Source organism: Crocuta crocuta, unplaced genomic scaffold (assembly GCF_008692635.1).
Source record: "Crocuta crocuta isolate KB4526 unplaced genomic scaffold, BGI_CrCroc_1.0 scaffold149, whole genome shotgun sequence".
NCBI lineage: Eukaryota > Metazoa > Chordata > Mammalia > Carnivora > Hyaenidae > Crocuta > Crocuta crocuta.
In genome coordinates this window covers 9,378,015-9,398,346 of record NW_027551561.1, presented here as the reverse complement: position 1 = coordinate 9,398,346, position 20,332 = coordinate 9,378,015, and the positions used below count along the sequence as shown (strand labels likewise).

Below are 20,332 nucleotides of genomic sequence, written 5' to 3'. Positions count from 1 at the left end.
GGCTCTCGCTGGGCGGTGGTCTGGAGGCGCCTCCTCCGTGCGGGGCGCGGCCTGGGACTCTCCCTGCTTCTCTGGAAGTCTCCGCATCCGGGGCAGCTCGCACCTGTCCCAGTAAAAGTCCCTTCAAAGAAAGCATTTCACCTGTGGGGGCAGTAACAGGAGACGGGTCTTTTCAAGTATCCCCAAACGCCTTACAAACCGGCAGGTTCAGTTGGTTTGTGGGGGAAAGATGCCGCTTTACGACAGAGGAAACTGAGTCAGGTACGCGGCGGCCTGGTGCCCCTTAAGCGAGCTTGTCCCTGCTTCCCGGTGGAGGAGCCGTTCGGGCCTCTTGGAAAGAGGCGGCTGGAGTTTGGAGGCTTGGTGAAGTTTGGGAATGTGGTCCCCCCCAACCCCGTCCCGCTTTAGGAATTTGTCCTCTGTTCGTTTGAGGTGGTGTGTGAGGTCGTCAATGGACAAGACGGAGAGGGAAGTGGAGCCTCTCTGCAGCGGGCTGCCTCTGAGACATTTCCCCCAGGCATAGGGAAGTATGGCTAGACCAGGGGAGTAAGAGCATGGCAGGCATCTGTCTGCTCAGAACCTGATTTTGGGCTGGCAGAAGGTATAAACAACAGCATATTTAATCCTTTTTGTTGGCCTGTCATTTATTCTAGTGGGAAAAAACTGCTTGTGTAATCAAGGAAGGGTGTATCAAGCTCCTCCCAGTCTACCGCAGGGAGGAATTTCTATTAGCTTGGAAAATAGGGCTTTACCTACTACCATCCCTTTGCACCGTGGCCAAAGGCCACGGTGACCTAATTAGCCAACATCCACAGGTGCATGAGGCCTTCTAGAAAGCAGTTAAGTTCCTTGTTCATCCCCTTTTACAGGTGGTTTGGAGGACAGGGAAGACTTCCTGTCACTCCTGTTGCTGCAGCTGTCTGGGGAGCCTTGTGATTTTCTCAGTGACAGTTCAGGTTACTGCAATGTGACCAAAGCTGTCCCATTTATTGAGCCGTTTTTTTTAGGAATGGGAGTAGGCAGGGGCATGGTGCTGGGCTGAGTTCCTATACAGAGTTCCAGGGTTGGGAGCTACAGGGGTGCTTTCTGTTCAGGGCATTTCAGGTTTGATTAACTTCTTTATCCTGTTTTCCCGATTGCATTCTTTTTCATATTCAAGGAAGTAGATGATGGCAAGTATTTCTGAAACATTATGGCATATTTCCTAATTCTGGACTTCAGAGTACAGTTCATAAATTACAGTTGATTTAGAGGTGTCATTTTCTTAAGTTTGGAAGTTGTGTAACAATTGCAGATTGATGTGGCAGGGCTATATAATAACTTGATTGTGCTTGAAGGAAATGCCCATGTAATCTAGGAGACACCCCCACACTTTAATGTCTGTTATCTAATTGCGAACATCAACCCACTAAAAACTTTTCAAATTGCTCGGGTAGAGGTCGAGAGCTGTCACTCGGCCTGTTTACTTTGGGATCAAGGGTTTTAAATCCTCTAAATTGACTTAATTTAACCATTTGCTAAAATATGTACAAAAAGCTGTTCTCAGATTAGAAATTAATTTGTTTTTAATCTTTCTCATGGCCAAGGGGTTGACATAACTAACTGGTTAGCACCATCTAATAAGAATGCATCTTTAAGGCCTCTTAAGATAGCAGTGGAAAAAGCATTATCAATTACCAGCATTTAGAAAAGACAAAACCACAATAACAGAGAAGGGCACAGTTTCTTCTCTAAGCACATGTTCATTGTGATGTTTAATATAGCCACACACACTCATAGGTAAGAGTATTGTGCCTAGAACTTTCTGGAAACCTACAGACACCTAAAGAGTGTTAGGGGGACAAATTCTACCTTGATGTCTTATTCTTACCATAGAATCTTTAATACTGCTATTGTTTTAATGGTAGATTAGAGACTTAAAGAAAATGTTTATTTTGAGAAAGAGTGCTATGCCCACGAGCAGGGGAGGGACAGAGAGAGAGAGAGAGAGAGAGAGAGAGAATCTCAAGCAGGTTCCGCACTCTCCGCCTTGAGCTCCACGCGCAGCCAGAACCCATGATCCTCAAGATCCTGACCTGAGTCGAAATCAAGAGTCAGTCACTCAATGGACTGAGCCACCCAGGTGCCCCTAGAGATTTTTTATGTCAAACTTGTACTGACTGTAGCGTTTATGTTTTGGGATGAAAGTTTTAACCTATGCACCTTTAGAATCTCCTTACCTCTGCAATACAGAGCTAAGTTGTAATTTAGAGTTTAATGAGAATACATAGTTTCGATTGCTATTGGTGAAGTCTCCAGGGACTAGGTGCTTTATCATTATTATTGTTTGGTAATGATTCCTGGCTATTATTTTTGTTTGGTTACTGGTTATTGGTAGTGGTGACTTGTGTTTATGTCAGAAAGATTTTGGCAATTATAAGGACAATATTTTCTTATTACCTTTTTTAAAAATCTTTTTTAATTGAAGTACAGTTGACACACAAGGAATATCTTTTTATATGCAAACACATGAACTCCCATTCCTACAATAGGGAAACGGTTTGGTCATTTTCTTGTATCGTGACTTTATATTATCAACAGTGTTTTAAATAGGACTTTTAATAAGATATTCTTTTACATCTCAAATGAAAGCCATCCCACATAGGAAGGAATCCTAGGCCTCAGCTCTCCCAGTTTCCAGGATTTATCAGTTGCCGTGGTCAGGACAGTGGTTTTATCTAATCCTATAATGCCATTCTTAGTTTAAATCCATTATCTTCCTTTCTCTTAATTAAGATGGTCATGAAGTTTCTTTGCTTTCCCTTGTGCAGGTTGAATGTTCCCCATTTTTGATACATTTGGGCCTGTTAACGTTCTGAATTGGAGCCAAACAGTTGGTTAAGAGAATCCTACTGCATGATCTTAAGCATTTTCCTTTTTCAAAGCAAGCATAAAATCTATGTTTCCTCTGGGGGAAAATCAGCCTTTTGAATCTGATAGGAAAACCAAAGCTGGTTTTTCCAGCTTTGTACCAATATGAAATCTTAACCTTTCCTTTCTGGTTTTGCCAGTATAGTGACTAGTGACGAGTAGTGAATGATGAGCCAGAGCCTTTGGGAGATCCCCAAGTCTTCCTGAATCAGCAAAAAAAGGTCACATTGTATTCAGTGCAGCCTTCAGGCTTTTTAGTGTGTTTTATTGCAAGGAGTTCCCAAAAGGCAGCGGTTCCTTGAAAGCTGCAGTTTGCAGCTGAGTCACTAAGGAGTTCTTTAAAAATACAGATTTCCCAGCCCCGCCTCCTGGAGGTTTGATTGAGTGGAAAAGTGAAGACCAAGAATCTACATTTTATTTATTTATTAAGAAATTTTTGAAAATGTTTATTTTATTTTTGAGAGACACAGAATATAAGGGGCAGAGAGAGAGGGAGACACAAAATCCGAAGCAGGCTCTAGGCTCTGAGCTGTCAGCACAGAGCCCGATGGGGGGCTCAAACTCCCAAACTGTAAGATCATGACCTGAGTTGTGAGATCAAGACTTGAGCCGAAGTCGGAAGCTTAACCGACAGAGCCACCCAGGTGCACTAAGAATCTACATTTTAAAAACCACCCTGGCCTGTATTTCCAAAAAGGTCCCCAAAGCGATTCTGATATGCAGCCAGGTTTAGGAACCGCTGTTGCGTTGCTTTGAAATTCTTTATAAATGATAGTCCTTTTAAAAGCATCATTATGGTATCCAGGATGTTTGATTTGCTAGAATAGCCCATTTCCTAGTCATGACAGATAACAAAGAGCTTTTATAACTTTTATGTAAATTACTCTACAGAGAGCACCCCTCCACCCCTCTCCGCCGTATTATCTATCAGGAGTCACGAGGGAGGGTTGGTGAAAGTAGCCTCCTTTATTTCCTGAGTGGACAAATGAATGATAATGTGGAAACGACTGGAGGTCTGAATCGGTAGTCAAATCTAGTTATGATCAGTGTTGGATAGGAGGGATGCCTGGGAATTCTCCGCATGTAGGATTTAAAAATAAAGCCAACTTGCCAGATGTTTCGCTGCTTCATAGCCAAAGCGCTTTATTGAAAATAATGGAGGTTTAATAGTCAATAAAATTTAGTCACGGGTCCTTTGCTGAGTTCATGGAAGGAAGCTTAGTTGCCTAAGTACAGGACCATCCCAATTAAAACAGAATTGGGGCACTCAACATGTTAGGGAATTAAACTTGGGAAAAGTCTAACAGTTGAGGAAACAAACAGACCTGGTTTTGAATCCCATTTCTTCCACCTCCTGGCCTCGCTACTTCAGACACGTTCCTTAATATTTGTCAGCTTCATTTTCTTCATCCCCAAGATGAAAATAATACCTGGTGGGATTGTTCCATGGATTAAAAGAGAGAAAATACATTCTTTATACATTGCAGGCAATTCCATGAATGTTCACTTCTGCTTTCTGCTAGGATTTTTATTCCAGAGGCTTAAGATGTCTTTCTAAATCTGGCCTTCTCTGTATCTCTTTCCAGGAATATCTACTCTGTCAGCTCTTTTAGAGAGTCTCTGAAAGAATGAGGACTAAAGTTAGGAACTGGATGATATGGGTAAAGGAGAATGAGTCAGAGGACACTCAAAAATGTTTTTAGAATGAGAGGAGTGTAGGCATACATCCAGAGTTACTGTTTGCAGAAATGAATTAATGACATCCACATTCAGCCGTATGTATCCGTCTATCTGGGTGGTAGCGTGGGCACTCGCGTCAGTCTAGGAGGCTGTAAGGGTGGCCCTGTTAAGTAGCAGCTGACATCTATGTCTTTCCTCATCTCCCTTTCACCCTTCTGGTCTCTTTTGTTTCTCTTTCCCTCTCTCCTCCCTTTCAAAGTGCCCTTCCTTTCGACTTGCCAATCATGCCCCAATAATCACAGGCCAGGCCCCTGAAACTCCAGACTGAAAGAGAGGTCGCTGGTTGCTAACACCTGTCTCCCAGCTAAATGAATAGGCCCTTTTGTGGGCAGGATGTTAAAAAAGCTGATGAGTACAATACTGGCTTAAAGGACCTATTAATGATACAGCATATGTAAATCAGAGAGTGATTTAAAGCCATTTTTGAGATTTGTTTCTTATTCCATATATTTATTTTTTATGTTGAATTGTGATGTTGGTTGAAAGTTTGTATCTAAGTCTTGAATCTGTTTATTGCCCAAACAGACTAATTTTTGTCATTTGATTGGGAATCATTTATATTCTAAAGAAGTTTCTACCCTTAAGGGCCTTTGTATTGTTCAGCAAATGTCTAACTAGTGTGTAATACAATTAAAGTTTTGTTCACTGCACTGCTGACATAATTAGTTTAATTTCTGCTCCTTATATATTTCTCTTGGCAGCTGGGAAATTAAAATACTAGATGTTGCATAAAACTGCTTTTTTGAGGGGGTGATTTTACTGTCAGTTGAATGGACTTAGGCCCCAGGGTACATTTTTTAAGATGTCTTATTCAACTTTCCTGTAATAGTCTTCTTTCTCTCCATAGAATTAATGTATTAAGGCACATAATTGGCTATTTAAGCATTCAGAAGAGACAATGTTTGGCCTTTACCCCGTGATTATATTTTTTTCCCTACATCTCTTTTGAGGAAATGTGTGTAATTTTTGAAACCCCTAAGTATATTACACTTACGTGGGCATGTGGACTTTTGCAAAGACTGGAGAGTGGAGTGGTGTTCTCTGATAAGGTATATTATTTAATGCCCTCCCCAAATCACCGCTCTGTTCCTCAGATCATAGCGTTTGCAGACCTGATGTGAAAGTGGAGAGGGTGAGCTGTCTGGCAAATCCTCTTTGCAATTTTCCTATGATACGTTTCACAGAAATGGCTCTAGTGTTCAGGAACAGAAGTTGCTGTTGAGGAGACTTTACATTTAATTACTCTAATCCACACTTCATTTCCTACAGGATTCTTGGAGAGATTCTCACCAGGCTGCTGATTTCATGGAGTCGTGACTCTACACAGGTTTTGAGCTCTGTTAAAGGCTTCCAGCCTTTTTTTTTTTTTTTTTTAATGGAAAGTGACCTTGGTCTGGTAATTTCTCCATTGTCCTCTCCTGTAAAAAGATAAGCAAAACCTTCTTGCAATCTCAGCAGCCTTTTTCAGCAGCTACCCCTCGTGCTGAATTTGAACTTTTAAAAAAATTTTGTACAGCAAGTGTTACTTGACTTTTCAAAGCTGCCCCTCTCTGGTGCTGCGAGCTAGGCCCCCATCTCCCAGTTTAACATGCTCAGGCCTTCTGGAAGCTCATATAAAGACCCGATCTCATTGTCTCTGGGTTGTGGAGGGACAACCCTGGGACAGCTGTTTGTTTCCCCCAGTCCAGTTCTAAAAGTAGGGGAAGCTCATCCCCATTTGAACTACCAGGAGCCAGTCTGATTGCTGAAAACATTTTAACTGCCTTGATCCTCTTGAAAGAATGCTGCCTAGTCATCCTGAAACTTACAGGAAGTGAGGCCAACCGGAGGCTCTGCTGGCCTCTGAGTGGTTAAATGCAATTCGTTAGTAATCAGTACCATTGTTTATTTGCAACTGCTGGATTATGTTAAAAGACTTGAAAAAAAAAAAGCTTTTCTTAAGTAAATGTATCATCCTTCTCTCCCACCTCATCTTCATGTTCCACTCTTCTCATTTGCTTTGGAAAATCTTTCCAGTCTCAGTCCAGATCGCATGCATGCAGGCAAACAAACAAAAAAAAAGATTCAATTCCAAAATATATAGAAGTGTGTTGTCTCTCCATCATCTTCTGTGAATCTTACCTTTTCCCCCCACTATAATATTTAAGACATCTGCCTGAGAAATAGCCGAACGTCATCCTGTGTCTGCTTCCAACCTTCCCTAGATCCTGAGTCAGTGGGTCCACCACCAATTAATTAATTATACCTCCTCTTGACCATGTTAAATTATTATTTTACGTGGTGTGGAAGAAGATTCACCGGAGCATAAGGCTTTATTTGAAAATGCCGGACAAAAGGAGCATTCTATTTTGGAGAAAGAGAGCAGAGTGTTTCTAGAGCTTGCTCTAGCAGGAGCAGGTCAGCTGAAGTTCAGCTAGTTTGAGGAATCTTTAGTCAAGGGTGGTTCTAGGAAGAGGGGGGAATTGTTTTTGCTAATTAGCAGCCATTGTTTGGGCATTTGGGATTTTTTGGAAGAGGGAGAGTTAGGGGCTAAGATTTTGTACAGTTGGAAGGCAGTGGGAGGAATAATTGCAGATGCTAGGACCTTCTCAGCCCACAGTGGGAAATTTTTAGTCTTTCAATTTCTCTATTTGTCTACTTTTGTTTCTACCTTTTGGGCATGACTAGATTTCAGGTACTATTCTTGGTCATTTTATTTACAGTTGGAAGAATTTGCTTAATCATTCTGAGTGCAAGCTGAAGTTTGCCTTAGCCAGTGTTTGCTATGGAATGGGTGGAACAAGGGATGCCAGAATGTTCCCAGAGAGCTTGACAAAGGCCACTCCACCTTCCTTACTACCCTCACCATAGAGTTGGACCCAGCACTCCAGGTAACTCTGAACCATCTCCCCCCTTGCCCACTGGTCTCATCTAGTTAGGTGCTTCCTAACTGGATTTTTGACACAATTGCAGACTAGCAACTTGTTGAACAGGGACAGTGAGCCAGCCAGTTAATAGGGGACATAAAAATGATAGTAATTCTGACACTTCACCTCCAGATGATATTCATCAGATTCCTAAACTTTATGTGATATCATTTTTGAAGGACACCTGGGTGGCTCAGTTAAGTGTCCAACTCTTGATTTTGGATCAGGTCATAATCTCATGGGTTGGGTTTGTGAAATTGAGTGCTGTGTTGGGCTCTGTGCTGACAGCGTGGAGCCCGCTTGGGATTCTCTACCAATCTCCTGATCACGTGTACGTGTGCTCTCTCTCTCTCTCTCTTTCTACTCAACCCCCCATCAAAATAAATAAGCATTAAAAAAGATAATTCATATAGCATATCAACATGTTTCTTGTAGTACTAAAACTGATCCTGAAAATGAAAATACACTGACAATTATATTTAAATTGGTTTTTATTTGAAATACAGGCTGTCCATACCTGCACTGTTACTTTTGGAAAAGTTCATAAACTACAGCCTGAAATCCTCCTTGTCTCATCTTTTTAGAAACAACACAAACATAAAAATAAGTCACTGGTTTTATTTGGGAGGGATTGCAGAAAATCCAAGAGTTCTGAGGCACCTGGGTGACTCAGTTGGTCAAGGACCAAGGATCATGACCTTGATTTCTGCTCAGGTCATGATCCCAGGGTCATGGATCAAGCCCTGCAATGGGCTCCTCACTGAGCATGGAGTCTGTTTAAGATTAATGATGATGATAGTGATGATGATGATGATGATGATGTTGGGAAATTCTGCCTTTATTTTGCAGAAGAGGAATTTAAGGCACTTTGAATAGCATTGTTCTGGGTAGTTCTGAGGACATTGATAATCATTTTCTTCCTTGCTACCTGTACATGAAACAGCCAAAGCTCCCATTCCTACTTGGGGAGAGAAGTTCCATCGCCTGGTGATTTGCTAGATCAGAATCACAATTTTACTACTTGGAGATTAGGCAAGAGATACTTACCTTTATTATGCTTAAGAATGAGGCAGTAGAACTTGGATTTGGAGGGGTATTTTTTTTTTTTTAATGTTTTATTTATTTCTAGGAGAGAGAGAGAGACAGCGTGAGCAGGGAAGGGTCAGAGAGAGGGAGTGACAGACTCTGAAACAGGCTCCAGGCTCTGAGCTGGCAGTCAGCACAGAGCCCGATGCGGGGCTTGAACCCACGAACCGTGAGATCATGACCTAAGCGAAAGTCGGACGCTTAACCGACTAAGCCACCTAGGCGCCCCTGGAGGGGTATTTGTATCAGGAGGGATATTTTACCTCTTTTGGCTAACCACTAAAAAGGAGTTTTCAACCTCTTGGCCTTACTGTGAGTAAAGTTACTCACAGTTACTAAAAGCTGCTTAAAAGTGGAAGACAGAAAATAAAATGTGGGAGTGTGCAGTTTTTTTGAGGCACTAAAGTTGCGTTTGCTTTTTTAGAAGCCTTTTGTAAGTAGCCTAGGAACAAATATTACTAGTTTGTGTTGCTGTAATGTCACAATGAATGTAGATATGGAGCAGGGGGGAAAAATCTCTGTGGGCTTTGCATCCTGGTTTAATTGCTTAGTTGGATAAAATGTCAAACTTGATAGATTATTGGAGCTGTTATTTTGGTGGTTAAACAGAAATGAAACTGTTTGGTTGTTTTCAAGGAACACTGCTCCCTGTGTCTGGACTTTGCACTGGAGAAAGTTTCAATTGTTCAGGAGCGAGACTAGTTAGAAAATGCAGCTTCTGTGGCTCCTAGCACAGCTGTCTAAATTACCAGCTCTGTTGGGGCCTTTGGACAAGCATGGTTGAACACTTTTGGAAACAGTTTATGTTTCTGATTCCAAAACGGCTTGGCTGTTCCCAGATTAGTTGGGAAACCTAGAAATGGAGGAAGGTATGGCATTGTGTCTAGATTATTCAAGTCAAAACGTTTTAAGTGACTCTCGAACAAACTCCCATCTTTCTGACTGGGGCGGAGTGGGGGGTAGGGCTGTAAAGAGAATGTTGACTCCCTGGGCCTTTCTCTCCTAGTTACTGACTGTTCAGTAGGATAGCATGTTGTCAGGCAGTGGGCCAGCCTACAGAGGACTTTGGTTTTTATAACCTTGATTAGGAAAGAAGGATGGGGAACATGAGTGTGGGGATACAGCTGTTTCTGAAAGGCTGTGCCTGCTGTGTGAAGCCTTGAATTTGCACTTTGACCGTTTGTTTGGTGAAGGATGTTATAAAACTGTCTCGACAAAACAGTCCCCTTTCCTATTGAAATTATATTTTGCCCATGAGAGTTTGGGAAGCATTAGGCATACTCAACAGGATTTATTTTATTCCATTGTGTAAAAGGATATTTTTTTTTCTGAATGGTATTGTATGCATTCTTTGGTGGGCGTCAGAGGAAGGCTTATTCTTGTCTAATAAAAGTATGAGAGAATTTGGTGTAAGTCTGATGAAAAGACTTTTTTTTTTTCATTTCTTTTGCCGTGTGATACTTGTCTCTGTGCCCTATTTCACCTGTGTAAAAATTACCAACACTCCCTGTGTACTTGCCATGTGCAGGGACTTTACTGTATGAATTTATTTTGTCTTCCCAACAGTTTTATGAAGCGTGGGTACTAGATTCCCTGTTCCACAGATGTGAAAACGCTGCACAGAGACGTTAAGCTATGGGCGCAAGGCCACACAGTGTTTGAACCCTTCTGGCTGTGAGGTCCGAGCTTTTAGCTGCCAGGCTATAGTGGCCTCATAGGCCACTGGCCATCTGTTACCATTACTTTTCAGAGTATGTCTTCAGAAGTAGGTTCCAGTTCATATAGTGATGGGCTTTGAAATTTTTTTATACATGGGCCTCCTTGTGTGGAATGTGATTTAAAAAGAATATTAGCGGAGGCCTGGGGTGGCTCAGTTAGTTGAGTGTTTGACTCTTGATTTTGGCTCAGGTTATGATCCCAGGCCCCACTTGGGGATCTGCGTTGAGCATGGAGCCTGCTTAAGATTCTCTGTCTCTCCTTCTCCCTCCCTCCCTCTGCCCCCTCCCCTTCTGGTTCTCTCTCTCTTAAAAAAAAAAAAAAACAAAAGACTTTAACAACACTTGTTACTTATTTTACTAGTTTTAGTTTATTCCTAATTCTAACATTAAAATTGTATTTTTAAAATTTTATTTATTTGTTTTGAGAGAGAGCGAGCAAGTGGGGTAGGCACGGAGAGAGAATCCCAAGCAGGCTCCGCACTGTTGGCGCAGAGCCCAGCACGGGGCTCAAACCCATGAACCACGAGATCATGACCTGAGGTGAAATCAAAAGTCGAATGCTCAACCAGCTGAGCCACCCAGGTGCCCCTGTAATTGTATTTGTTGTATAAACCCAGTCACCCTTAAAAGCACATTTGGCTAAACAGCTAAAGCATTGGCTTAGAAGAGGATTTATTGGTGGCGTTTCATTTCTCATTTATTGTTCTTCTGGTGGGGGCACTGGCTTCCTGTTTGTCAGTAGGCCTTCTCAGTAAATTGCCTTCTACATAAGACATGCAGACGTTCAGGCCTCCTGTTGTAAGTGATGGTGGAATAAATGGTGATAGGCCATTTTCAGGAGGAAGTCCCAATCAGTATAGAAAGTAAAACTTTGAGGGGCGCCTGGGTGGCTCAGTCGGTTAAGCGTCCAACTTCGGCTCAGGTCATGATCTCATGGTTTGTGGGTTCTAGCCCTGCGTTGGGCTCTGTGCTGACAGCTAGCTCAGAGCCTGGAGACTGTTTCAGATTCTGTGTCTCCCTCTCTCTCTGACCCTCCCCTGCTCACGCTGCCCCTCTCTCTCTCTCTCTCTCTCTCAGAAATAAATAAAACATTAAAAAATTTTTTTAAAGTAAGTAAAACTTTGCTATCTGGGTTTGAGACACATGTCTCTTTTCCCCTACACATGAGACCCTGTGAGCACCGGCCTGAAGAATCACAGAAGCAGCATCATTTACATTTTTCCTGCTAATCTCTCTCTCACATTTTTGGAAAATGCTCCTGAGACTTTTGTAAGAAAAGCTATTTGTAGTAAGGAGCCTGTCACATGTGAGGTGCCCTGCCTGGTAACCACGTCTTTCACAATTTCTTGGTCTTACTGCTGCAGTGTTCAGATGCTTTTGATTTCCAGCAGGACACTTTTGGCTGAGTGCTGAGCTGACACTACAGCAGAGTTCGCTTTGTGTGGGTTGCTTCTGCCTTTTGACTCATTACTCATGGCTCTGGGGGAACTCAGATGGAAATGCAGGGAGGGATGGGGCACAGGTAATGCCTGAAATGTATCTCAGGTGCTTGGGCCAGCAACTGATCCATGCTTAGAGAATCTTCTTTCTTTTTTTCTGGCATGGTAGGAACTGCAAAATATAAGAAATGTGCTTTGCTTTACAAAGCTTTCTGGGTTCCCCGTAGTGATTGGACAGTTGAATGAGTAATTGCACTTTTATAGTCACATCATCCCTAATCCTTGGCAACCAGCGATCTGTTCTCTGTATAATTTTGTCATTTCTGAAATGTTATGGAAATGGATTCACGACAATATGTGACCTTCTGAGATTGGCATTTTTCACTTAGCACGATGCCTTCCATGCAAGTTGTGTGTTGAGGTAGTTCATTCCTTATTATTGAGAAGTAGTATTCTGTGGTGTGGATATACCACAGGTTTTTTTTTTTTTTTGTTTGTTTGTTTTTTTAACCATTCACCTATTGAAGGGCATTTTGGTTGTTTCCAGTTTTAGGAATATAAATAAAGCTGTCACAAACATTTGTGTACAGGTGTTTTGTGGACACAGGTTTTAATTTCTCTGGATGAAGTGCTCAGGAGTACAATTGCTGAGTCCGACGGTGAGTATATGTTTATTTTATTTTATTTTATTTTTTAATTAATAATTTTTTAAAGCGTTTTATTTATTTTTGAGAGAGAGAAAGTGTGCACATGCAAGGGACAGAGAGAGAGGGAGACACAGAATCTGAAACGGGCTCCAGGCTCCAAAGCTGTCAGTACAGAGCCCCATGTGGGGCTCAAACCCATAGACCACAAGATCATGACCTCAGCCAAAATCAGACGTTTAACTGACTGAGGCACCCAGATGCTCCTCATTCATTCATTCATACATTCATTCATTTATTAATGTTTATTTACTTTTGAGAGAGCGCGCGCACGAGCAGGGGAGGGGCAGAGAGAGAGGGAGACACAGAATCCGAAACAGGCTCCAGACTGAGCTGTCAGCACAGAGCCTGCTTCAGATCTGTCTCCCTTTCTGCGCCTGCCTCCCTGCGCTTGTGTTCTGTCTCTTTCAAAAATAAGTTAACATTAAAAAATAATGCTATTTGTCTGCATCCTTGCCAGCATTTGGTATTGTCACCATTTTTTAATTTTAGCTTTTCTAGTAGGTGGTGTATCTGGCTTTTAAGTTCATTAGATAACTTAGTAAAGCCGATTTGACGAAGAGAAAAGATTTTTGAGCTGCATGGTGTTAGCCTACTGTGTGGCTCTGCCTCAGCACAGTGTTCAGTGGTCTGTTGACTTGCTCTTTCATCTCCCTGCCATGGTTTCCATGAAAGAAGGAAGAGCAATCGAAAATCACTGTGGGGGATGCAAAAACTGTGAGCACAAGCCACTTCCCTTTACCCGGCAGTACCTAGCACACCACCACTTCTGACACAGCGCTGCCAGTGATGGTGAACAGATAGTGCCGTCCCCAAACTATGATTTCTGGTTAATTCTTTAGAAATTTGCCTCAACAAATAGAGCCTTAAATGTGCTGAAAATTGGTTTTACAGTGCCCCTACCAACTTTTTCACATAGTTTCATTTTGTCAGGTGATCTTAGGTACCCTACTTCTGGTAATACTCTAGCTTACATCGCTCATTTAAAAATACTAAAATAGCACAAAAGTGTACATGTAAAGCACAAGGTAAACCCATCCATACCAGAAGTAACTACTATGAAGTGGTTCTAAACTTTTGAACTATATGTGTTTTGTATCTTTTTTCACTCTATGTGTATACATATGTGTATTCTGTGTGTGTGTGTGTTGTGTGTGTGTGTGTGTGTGTGTGTGTGTGGTCCCCACCTGCTGTTGTCTTAATGCTTTTTTTTTTGTTTTCATTGGAGAGTGTATTATGGGAATTTTCCCTTGATTTGCTTTTAAAGTGCTTCAGCTTGGGATAGTGTTGTGTTCTTTCTCTAAACCCTTTTTTGTTCTCTTATAAAAGGCAGGAGAGAAAGCATGAGAGATACCTTTGAAAGACCTAAACAAAATATATTTTATTCTTCATTACATGAGTTTGGGTTGAAATAAGGTTGTAGCTTTATTTGCAAGGAAATCAGCAGAATTCCGGATGTTGGAATCTATCCACTTTATTATAAGTAATGCAAGTTTGATTTTATGAACCTCGAGGCAAGCAAGAACTGTGAGCACAATAATCTATGGAGAATGTACAGTCCTTGGGGTATTAGTCTACTCATCAGGTGCTTAGTCAGATGGAGTGTTTTCTTAAGTGCTACTGAAATGCACAGTTCAGTCTTTATTTTGAAATCTCTCCTGTCTACCGTCTCTCTTCCATTATTTTGATTACCTTGATGGGACATTCAAGCTGTGCAGCGGTACTCTTTTATTTCCATAGCCTCCATAAACCAGTTTGAAGATTGACTGTAGGTGAATGGGTAGTTTTATCTACTTGGCTAGAAATCACCCATCCAGATGAGACACATGTCAACAGAGGCCCCCTGGACTCAGGCACCTGTGAGAAGCTAACTTAAATCTTGTGGCATTTTTAGTGGAAACCAAAGTGAAAAGCTAGAAAGTTTGACTTATGGGAGGCAGGGAGTAGAGAGAAAAAGAGAGTGTGTGTGGATATATTTGAGGAGGAGAAAGAATCCAGAGGTGTACACAGTAAAGAATGGTGAATTCAGGAAATCTTCAGAGTTGAATCACAGAATCTTTGTTCTGAGACAGTGGTTACTGGGGACACTATAGGACATGAGCCTACTAGTCACTTCATTATGAAGCTATGGGAGTTGTTTACGTGATGGAGTTGGAGGACAAGGGCCTGTCCCTGCCCTTCTTCTGTATTAGCAGCTCAGGAAAAAAAATGAATTAATAGTTGTGTAAAGAAAATTACACTATCAAATGATTCCTAGGTTTCAAAAGTGAGCTGCTCAGGATAGCAGTTTGGTCATGCTGCTGACTTCCTTTCCTTCCATCTTGTTATTAGGGCCTCTGATTGTGTCCTGTCAGCTTTTGAGTCTTCCTTTTCCCACAGCCTTGCTACTTTTTCAATTCCCTGACATTTAGGGATCTAGTATTTCACTGTGCCGAGGTAGGCAGTTGCTGTACCCTTGATATTGGATACCTTTCTGAACTATTACACCACAGTGGATAATCAGATGCCCACAATTACATTATAGAACAGATTCTGGTCACTACCAGCAGGGACAGACTCCCATCACGTGCCCTCACACAGCTTGGAGGGGGCTGGGAGGTTGTTTTGCAGCAAAGTGCTGTGAAGCAGGTTCCTACACCTGAACGTGAAAGTGGCTCGTTAGACTGCTTGGTCCTTCTGGCCCCGAGATGGAATGATCCCCAGCATGGCGACAGTTTCTGTTTCCCAGGAGAGGCCATTTTATACAGGAGGTTTGTGCTTCAGCCTGCATTGGCTGATGCTGTGGTGATAAGTTGGCATTTGGGTACTCTCAAGACATATGAGCTAGATAGCATCCCATGGTTTGAATTTCTGGGCAAAACTGCCTCATCAGGAAGTCAAGAGGCTCTGCTTTCAACCTGTGCCTTTTGGGAGGTTTTATCCTTTGTTTTATTTGACTATCCTGTTGAGTCAAGTGAACTTTAATCTTTACAGCCGTAAAAATTCCATTAAGCCCCTTGTACTGCATCCCAGGTGTGAAAGTGTCTCAGTATAACAACTGTGGGTGACAGAATCCTTAAGAGTAGTTAGGATAATTGTCTCTGGAGGCTTGAAGAAAATAATGGTCCACTTGACAAAATAAATACAGTTCAGTTGTTATCCTCTTGGCGATTCTTGTGGGTCGGGGGACTCATGTCTGTGGCGTACTCACAGAGACTGTGGCTCATTTTGGTGGTCTTTGAAACGAAACTTTTTATTGTGAGCAGTGCTCAGGGAACATAGTTATATGACTGGTCTCTCAAAATATCTGAGGCACATCTGCATCAGAATCAAGTGGGTGTGGAAGATGCTTATTGAAAATTCTGATCCTGGGGGCGCCTGGGTGGCTTAGTCGGTTAAGCGTCCGACTTTTGCTTAGGTCATGATCTCGCGGTTCGTGGGTTCGAGCCCCGCGTCGGGCTCTGTGCTGACTGCCAGCTCAGAGCCTGGAGCCTGTTTCAGTCTGTGACTCCCTCTCTCTCTGACCCTCCCCTGCTCACGCTGTCTCTCTCTCTCCTAGAAATAAATAAAACATTAAAAAAAAAAAAACTGATTCTGGGGCCTCTCCACTTGTGCTAATCCAGAATGTCTGAGGGAGTGGATGGGAAAGAATTATTTTCAGTAGGCACCCCTGTGGATTCATAAGTACCTAGAATGGATTCTTGAGTATCCTAAAATTTACTTATTTTTCATGTTTAATTTCTGTGATTTATGAGATGATAGATGTTTGGTTGACGCTCATTTGTCTTTTTTGAAGAGGAGGTACTCTAGTTTAAAAAAAAAAAAAGAAAAAAGATTAGAAAATCCTAGAACTCCAAAGATAAGAATTTGGCAGTGACCCTAATTCTCAAGAAGGTGAGGCAGCCACTGGTTTCTGGACACTTGGGTTTATCAATTCAACCTCTTCTCCATAAGAGAAAGGATATGGACATAAATAAGATTAATTTTGTTGAAAAGAATAAATGTATTGGAGAGGGGGAAGTAGGTAAAAGGGAGATGGTAAGATGAAAAAGTGAGAAAGGGAAGAGATTAGTAAATGGTAAAACATTTAACCCAGTTTTAAATTACCAATATTTGAATATGTGTTCCTTGTTAAAACAAAAACATTCCGGTTCTCATGAAACTAAAAATACCTCCTTGAGCTCCCATTGCAGTTCCCTCCCTGATGTTGTATCCTCCCGTATCTTTTTGTATGTATTTGGTAATTCTCTATGGATTTGGAAGATGACAGAATCTAGAGAGGTGAATTTTTTTTTTCTTTGACACCTGCTTACTGTTTTATAATGTGATAATCTCTTGCAGAAAACAAACAAACAAATGTGGCCTATAAATGGCATTTCATATTCCTGTTCAAGAAAAACAGTGTGTGCAAATTTCACANGAACCGCGAGATCATGACCCAAGCGAAAGTCGGACGCTCAACCGACTAAGCCACCCAGGCGCCCCGACTTGTCTGAGTTTTAAGACAGTGGATTGAGAGAATTTAATAAGTACAAAGCCACAATTATTTTTCTTATTTCTCATATAAACTCACATACTCCTAGTTTTCGTATAACTTCATAAAACTTCAAGTGTCTGAAGCCATTTGTTCAGATTTAGCATATTTGGAAAGCCCTAACTCTGTAATCCTCAGCCTTTCCAGTCTAAAAGAAGGAACTGGGATGGGTATGTATGGTTATATTTTGGGGAAACTGATTGGAACTGTACAGAACCCCAAACCAGGAAATGATAATCTGCCATAGTTATTCTCACCTGCTAATGGTGTTTATTTTAGGAGAATGAGGAGATTCTCCTGCNTTGCTATTTATATAATTTACATTTACTTCCTGGGTATAGTACCATCTAAATTTTCTCTTCCGTTTTTAAAGTTACTAATATAGAATGAGCCAGAAGCTTCTAACAATACTGTTTCATATTTGTCCATTACTGTACGAACTTTGAGAGTTCCTCTATACCAGAATATTGTTATCATCATCTACAGGAATATGTTTTAAAATGTGGTCCAAGAGATAATGGTTGTCAGCTGCTGTGAAACACTTTTATCATTTGAAAAGAACTAATTAACACATACTGTAGGAAAACTTCTTTCTATTTTCTGAAAAGGAAAACACTGAAAGGGAGGAAATAAAAGAGAGAACATTTTATAAAAGCTCAGTGTGGCTGTCCTACTGGAATAATGTAATTAAGGGGAATTAAGCAAGTTGGATAAATAAGTTTTTTTTAACTAGACCCTTGAAAAGGAATAGAATTAAGTAGCATAGTTTGGGGTTTAAACCCCAAATCTGACGGTCTGCACGTACAATTTAATTAACCTAATAGTATTTACTGCATGACAGGCTGGATTGGTAACTATATCTAGAGTTCATACCATGTGGGATCTACCTTGAAAGATGGACAAGGCTAGGTATAGTAGCCTTGAATGCCGATGCTAAGGAAGAGCTGATGACTATGGCAAATTTTGAGCTGGGAACAGAAGGATCTGATACAAAATCTAGTTTCTTTCTTATCAAATGAGAAAACACAGAAAGCAAGGGCTTAACCTTTTGTTTTCTTGGTATAGCACCAAAGCCCATTCTAGCTGGTCAGGGTAAATTCAATAATAATTAATAGCTGTTGATGAACCAGTCATTCGAGAATTGATTTTTTAATAAGTTGGCCAATAAATGAGAATCGACCTAGATTTAGGAGTTTTTCTTTTAAATGCAAGCGGTAATACAGTTTCCATAGATTCCTGTGTTCCTTAAGCATCTGGTAGGTGTGATGGTAGATAATGTAGCTGTGTGTGGCAGCTGGTTAAACAAAAAAGCCTTCAGTTATTTCTGTTTTAATTCGAGATTTTTGAGTTGTCTAAGGAAATAGAGAGGCCAGAGAAGGACTAGTGGGGGGTGGGGGAGAAAAACAGTGAGCCTGGTCAAAGCTGACAAAAATTCACTCTGATGATTTGACCAGCTAGGGATGACTGGGCAAGTTCCTGAGTCCTCTGACCCAGATGTTCTAATTTGTAAATGCAAAGTAACTTCTTTATCAGCCTCTCTGGGGAAATCTTCAAGGCTGTGAACCTGCTACCTTCTGTAATCTTGCTTCCCTGAGCCCCAGGCTATTCTCAAATGAAATTTCAGAAAGTGACCACTGGAGCCTTCCAGGTAAGGGCTCCAGAGGCAGCTGAGCAACCAGCAGGAGGACAATGAGGAACTTGCTCCTAGTAATCTGCACTCGATTTAAAACAAACAAACAAAGAAACAGTGGGGCGCCCCTTCTTTTTTAGGTTGCACTTGATTGTGGTTGGCTCAGGCTGGGCTGTTTGGGAAAGAGGAGTTTTGCCTAGCGTGAGTCAGCACTGCCCTGGGTAAACCGCCTGGTCTGTTGCAATCTCGCTTACAAAAAAGATACATCCCCAGGCGGCACCATTCACTCTGCCTGAAAGCTGCTGCTGTTGGTTCCTGAGATGAGCTCATCTGAAATGGCTCCAAGGACCTCAGCGGCAGGAACTGGAGGCAGCTTACTCTCTGCTGTGGTAATGTTTTGAAACAGGCAAAATCAGGTAACCCCGGACTGTTTTCTCTTAGTTTCATTTTCATTAGACGGACTGAGCTGCAGGACGAACTGGGCAAATCCTTTGTCTCAGAAGTTCGTTAATGCCTTTGCAATTGGGTGTCTTAAAGTCAGTCCTTCAGCCCTTTGGAGGGGGTCTGAAGGGAGAAGTTTCACTTCATTTGGGATCTGGATGTGCTTTTAGACCTAATTAGATGATCCATTAGGGAAACTTTAGAGAAGTCAGACGAGTCAGGTTTACAGCTTTATCTGTCTTTTGGTCTTGTAGTTTCTGTCCTGTGTTTTGTGAGAAGCAGTTTAGTCAAAACTAAACTGGAAGAGAGAAAAGCAAATGTATTTTATTATCTACCTAATCATTGGGAATATTGAATTACAGGGAACACTGTCCTATTAGTGAGTTTCCATATTTCTGAGGTACTATAAAGCACCTCCCCTCATCCCTAATTATGTTCAGACTACTAGTCTCTCTCCCTTCTCCTCTTCACTTCTAACCGTTTTAGGTCTTCAGCCTCACTGCTAGGCAGTTGCCCCTCTCAAAGTTTGCTTCTCTTCCTTACAGTTACCCCTAAGTGGCCCGTATTCTCTTTTACCTCAGCCCTTTAAGGCCTTTACACAAGCCAGCCATCTCTAAAACATCCTGCCTCAACTTAACCTAGCTACTGGCTTCAACCTGGAAGTCACTTCCACAAAATCTCTTCATATTCACCAAGACTGGTACTCAGACTCAGGATAACACGGAATTTAGTCTGAGCCTAAGGTATATCAAGAATCAACATCTGTTTTGTTAGACTTATATCCACATTACTTGGCACATGGTTCTCAGTGAGGGTAGAATGAGGAAGAACCTATACTGTACTTCCTCAACTCTGATCCTCTTACCAAACCCTTTGTTATTTTAACTTCTACCCACATTACCTTGCTCATGTTTTCCCGGAGAATCCAAGTAAACCCCAGATTACCAAACCCCGTGTTGTGGCTTCAGCCTCCACTTTACTTAATCTCTGCTTGGCATGTGCCCTCTCCCCCAACTCTCTTCATTTGGCTTTGGGGCTGCCTTGTCTCTTCTGAGTTTCCAGAGTGTCCTTCTGTTATTTCTTTGCATTCTCTTTGGACTATCCTATAAATGTTGAGATGCTCCAAGGCTTCATCTTGGGTATCTTTCTATTCTTCCTCACACCTTTACTCTAAGGATCTCAAATACAGCAATAAATTCAGCTATCCTCAGTGTGTCTTACCCAACCCAGCTGTCTGTCCCAAGC

General features: G+C 41.7%; 1 protein-coding gene across 4 annotated transcripts in view; it reads left to right on the top strand.

The window, feature by feature from the left end:
• Window positions 1-7,429: 7,429 nt before the first annotated feature.
• RFFL (ring finger and FYVE like domain containing E3 ubiquitin protein ligase) overlaps window positions 7,430-20,332 on the top strand; it is a 58,946-nt gene continuing 46,043 nt past the window's right edge. For 2 of the 4 annotated variants that reach the window (XM_077749902.1, XM_077749896.1), the window contains exon 1: window positions 18,950-19,062. The gene's annotated coding sequence lies outside the window, so the exon portion shown is untranslated. Of the gene's footprint in view, window positions 7,521-12,435; window positions 12,459-18,949; window positions 19,063-20,332 lie in introns of those variants that run through there. The other 2 variants (XM_077749897.1, XM_077749901.1) reach the window with 2 other exon arrangements.